Below are 5,572 nucleotides of genomic sequence, written 5' to 3' on the forward strand. Positions count from 1 at the left end.
CTTTAGTGTATAATATTAACATCTAAACAAAATTTGATGGAATTCTAATGTTGGGTTTATTGGGTTGATTGTAGTAGTTATTCATTTTATGATGTTGTGGTCTTAAGCATCTGAAAATTTGGTCAATTGGGTCACTTATTTGATGCATTTCTTTACATAAAGTTTGGTTCTTACAATTTCTTACGCTCACAATGAAATATACTGTTTGAATATATATAAAGTATTTATTGCTGATAGTTTATATTTATTGTTGTAATAATTATTTGGAACAATCACAACAAAGCTCCTTTAATTTAGACAAAAATACTAATAGATTTTTTAAAAAAATTAGTCAACTTATGAAAAAAAAAATTGGCTTATTTTAGGTCCAATATTTAAAATAAGCCAAAAAATAATTTCTTAAAAAATTGGTTATCAGACCGGGTAAAACCGGAACCGGCTGGTAATCGGGACCCCGGTTAACCGAGGTCCTGGTTACGGTTCCGGATTCTCAAAACTGAGAACCAGAGTACTCCAGTTTCGATTCCCGATTTTGGCCAAAAACTAAGAAACCGGACCGGGTTGACACTCCTAATAATTACAAGCCATCTCTAGTTGCAACCGTGGTTGAGTCTGTAAGTGTTAATTGGCCTCCTCTGCACTGTATTGAGGCAAAGCCTCTGTTTGCATATGAACCTAATTGATGAAGGATCATTTGTTTTTATTCTAGAATGATATTGAGAATAATTCATTTTTGTTATTTTTCTCAAAATAAGAATGATATGTATTGTAAATTGAACTAGGATCTTCTACAAAAATCTTAATCATTATTTTTACATAAATAATGAAAATTTTACCACCTCAATATGATAAATTATCATATTGGGGTGATTACCACTTTTATTAACTCAACATTTATAATCTTATTATTTATCATGTTTTAAAGATAATAATATTGATAATTATTTAATATAAAAATAAAATAAAATAAATGGATAAGTATATTGAAAATTATTCCAAGTTTTTTTTTTTTTTTTTTTCAAAGAAATGCTACGGTTCCTTGTGATGTTTTCATGATTTGATATGGATATTATTTTCTAAAAAAATATAAGTAGCCAATGAATTAAGTTTTTTTTTTTTTTTTTTGGCTTCTTTAAAAAATAATATCCATATAGAATTAGAAAAAACACTGAGAATCATAGATATTTTCTGTTTTTTGTTGACAATTAAGTTTGTTTCCAAACTTTTGCTCATTCTTTCCCACATGAAAGGCCGGTTTAAGTGTCTTTTCGTCCGTTATTCTTTCCTTGAGCACTCTCCTAATAAACTGGTTTAATTGCCTCTTCATCACACGTGAAACACTGAGAAAAGAGAAAAAGAAAATGAATATTGAAAAGCAGCAGCTTCTCATTTTGCAATTTTTGTTTTGTTTTTTTCTTTCTTTTCCATTGCAGTCATTTCACTGAGAAGCATGCATATTGACAAGATTTTCCATTAGATATCCAAATTGACAAATAGGGTGGCCAAACCCTCTCAAATTATTGTAAAATGGTTCGACTATTTCCAATGATGGCTTTGGGTGGGTAGCCACCCTCATTTGGCCTTAATTGATCATAACTTATGTTCTAGTATTGCATCCTTTACTAAAAGACAACCTCTTGTGATTTTGGGGGCTGATTGCATTGATACTATCTTGTAATGCCCCGACTAAGATATTAAGTCAATAAATAGAATATTCATATATTGTAGGTGTCACTACTATAGACTTATGTAGTCTTATTAAAAAATAAAACAAAAAGAAAAAGAAAAAGCTCCTACAAGAAAAATCATTAAATAGTTTAACATTTGTTATACTCTTCTCCTAGAAAAGGTTCTTTGTCAAAAACAAAAATCAAAATTAAAAAAAAAAAAAAAAATCAAAGAAAAAAAAGTTTCTTAAAAGCTAATTTCGAAATGCACTTTAATAATGGCAGACTTCTCTTTTTTTTTCTACTCTTTATGAAACAGACTTTCTTTTAGACCTGTTGCAGGTACTCTTTCCTGTCACTTTTTTAATGTTGGTACATTTTAACAAGAGGTAAATTAAAAACTTTTACGGTAAGCAAAAAGTAAATAAATAGGTCCCTATTCTTAGACCAATTATTAAAAAAACACATATTAATCACTTACATTGTGATTGGTACTGATCTGACAAATGAACAATTTTGTTTTTTTTTTTTTTTTAACTTTCTTAATTGCAGTAGGATGAGGACTGGGTTAGATGCTTTAGCACCGTTTTGTTGAAAGAAAAATGCTAAAGCATTTATGCCGAACCTTCTCTCGTCCTTTTTCATCCTCCATTTTTTATAATTAATTATTGGATCATCCACCTTTATTTAGTTGGGAGCTACAAATCTAATAGTTCATTTTTTAAAAAAAAAAGAAAAAAGAAAAAGAAAAAGAAAAATGGTATTGAAAATGATAGGAGAAGGACGGGTAAATCTGTTGGAAATAATTTTGGATGGTACACAAATTCTTATTGATATAAAATAATTATAATATGAATATTAACAATAAAATAAATAAAATACAAGTGATGAAAATAGAGTATGAAAATATCTCACAATGCTATAGAATCACGCAAGGGCATTGTCTTTAAAGGTTGATTCGTGCCTCCTGGAGTGTATAACTCGGTGCGATCGGATCCTTTGACACGCAACCTCCCAGGATTAGAATATAGCATCTACATTCGTTAAGGACACACTTCCAATAATAAAAACTAGTAGAATAACCCTTTGATCTTCTTGATAAAAAACCGCGAAGAAAAAATAGAAATTGAATATAATAGAATTCTATGCAATTAGTTTTCTAAAATATGACAAAACTCTTTTATAAAGAAAATGATTTTGCCTTTTTTTTTTTTTTCTTTCTTTCTTGTTGCAAACTCACTATAGGATGGGATTGGGGATGTTTTCTTTCTTTATATAATTAATGACCAAATGTTCATAACACCAAAAAATGGTAAAATATTTGTTAATAATCAAATGGTCAAACTACAATAAAACTTGTTAAAGACTAATGGTCAAAACGGTAAAAATTAATTAAAACTAATTTTTATATAATAACTCATAACCAAGTAATAAATATAAACGGTCATAAAAATTATATCTCATAACCAAATAATAAATACAAAGGGTCATAAAAGTTATATCTCATAATCATGTAATAAATACAAATGGTTATAAACAAAAATGGTTAAAGATGATTTTTATTTCTCATAAAAACTTGTGAAGATATTATCAAATGATAAAACATTTTCAAATGACTGAAAAATGAATGTTTGTAACAAATATTACAACAAAATCCTCCAGCAATTTTTTTTTTCCCGAAAAAACAACCATTTGATCTACCTTTACTTAGGCGTGTTTTATAAATCTAATGATTGATTTTTTTTTTTTAAAAAAAAAAAAAAAAAAAAAAAAGAACCAAAATAAATGCTCTAACATTAATTCTCATCTTTGCTGAAGATTGTAGATCTTGAAAACTAAAAAATAAAAAATTCTAAGGAATCTTGAAAAAATATGTGCCACTTTATCCAAAGGCATCTCGACATATATAAGACAAGCTGTCTTAGTAAAAGAAGTCTCGTACATTATTAAAGTGGATTTGGAAATCAGCTTTTAAAACCAATTATCTAACCTTGATTTGGACTTAATGCAGAATTTTCCACTCTAATACTCGTCTCCAAAATTCTGCTCCCGAAAAAAGAGATTTTCCTACGATAAGGAGCATGATGAAAATGTTCTTAGTACGTAGTCAAGCCTTATTAGAATTGATGATAGTTAGTTGAATAGTTACGCCCATTTTAGTTGTAAAAGTTGTTATTTAATTTGTTAGTTGTGCTGTTAAAATAGTTAGAAGCTGATCAAGTGTATAAAAGGCTCAGGGTCTCAATCAGAATGTTGAAGTCAATTTTATTATTTATTTGTAATGGAGGTCGTTGGAATATTCTTGAAATTGCACATTTCTTTGTTTTTGTAAAAAGTTCATTTTCAGCTTAATTGGGGGACATACTGAAAAATCCCATTTCCCAAACAACAAAGATCGTGTCCACTTGATAAATAAAACCATTTGGTACGTACCAACACTGATCCAAAAGTTTCACCGGTTTTCTGCTGCTTCAACCTCATAATTGAGACTTACAAAAAAAACAAAAAAAATCATAATTGAGATATATTAGGCCAGTGATTTTTGGCACTATTTGCAATGTTGATATATACACACACACACACGAAGTAAACACAAAATAATGGGTACTTACAAAAAAAAACACACACACACAAAATAATGGGTTAGGATCAAGAGTGGAACCATCCCTATTCTACGGAGTTCTTGGATCGTCTCAATTTTTTTTTTTTTTTAATTTTAAAAGTATTTTTATGAAATAAACCTACAAAAGAATGTTTACCGAATCTTTTTAGTTTTGTCTCATTTTCTAACAGTTTAATTCTACCCGTAGTTAAGTTTAAGAGACATGACCCATTTAATTAAATGACTGGATCGAGTTAGTGTTAACATATATAGCTTTATCCTTGTATTTTGACACACTCAAACTTGATAAGCGACATTTATGACTGGCAATTTTTTACATAGCTCGCAAACCCGACATGAACTCAACATAAAGTTAGTGGGTTAAGGTTGAAGGATCTGACTCGTTTAATTGAATGGGTCGAATAAAAATTGAACTATATAATTAATCTTATACCCTACATGTGAACAATAATTTCAAGCCATCTCTAGTTGCAACCGTGGTTGAGTGTGTAAGGGTTAATTAGCTAGGCTCCTTTGCTCTATAGTGAGGCAAAGCAGTTGCAGAGCCACTTGAGGCTTTGGGAGTGTCATGCTTTTTTGAAAAAAATAATATATATTTTTGCTGTTTTCCTACCCAAGTTCCACATGGCACTCCAAAAAAAAGAATTTTTTTTTTTTTTTCTCTCCTACTTACGCAAGTTACCACTCGGCATCTTAAAAAAAATATTTAGCTGGACTCCCAATATCAATTGTCTGGCTCTGCCACTGAGGCAAATGCTCTGTTTGCATATGAACCGCTTATTAGAAGTCCACGTACGAAGGATCGTTTTTTTTTTTTCTTCAAGAATGATATTGAGAATAATTCATTTTTGTTATCTTTATCAAAATAAGAATGATATGTATTGTAAATTGAATTAAGATAATCTACAAAAATCTTAATCATTATTTTTACGCAAATAATGAAAATCTTACCACCTCAATATTATAATATTGAGGTAATTACCACTTTTATTAACTCCACATTTATAATCTTATTATTTATCATGTCTTAAAGATAATAATATTGATAATTATTTAATATAAAAATAAAATAAAATAAATGGATAAAGTATATCGGAAATTGTTTGAAGTTATATATATATAGACATATGTAGTCTTATTAAAAAAACAAAAAACAAAAAGAAAAAAGAAAAAAAAAATGAAAGAAAAAGCTCCTGCACGAAAAATCACTAAATAGTTCAACATTTGTTATCCTCTTCTTCTTGAAAAGGTTCTTTGTCAAAAACAAAAAAACCAAAATAAA

General features: G+C 28.8%; 1 protein-coding gene across 1 annotated transcript in view; it reads left to right on the forward strand.

Annotated features, from left to right (window-relative positions):
- LOC132187368 (cucumisin-like) overlaps window positions 1–5,572 on the forward strand; it is a 22,571-nt gene that overhangs the window by 12,702 nt on the left and 4,297 nt on the right. The window lies entirely within an intron of this gene.

Source organism: Corylus avellana, chromosome ca7 (assembly GCF_901000735.1).
Source record: "Corylus avellana chromosome ca7, CavTom2PMs-1.0".
NCBI lineage: Eukaryota > Viridiplantae > Streptophyta > Magnoliopsida > Fagales > Betulaceae > Corylus > Corylus avellana.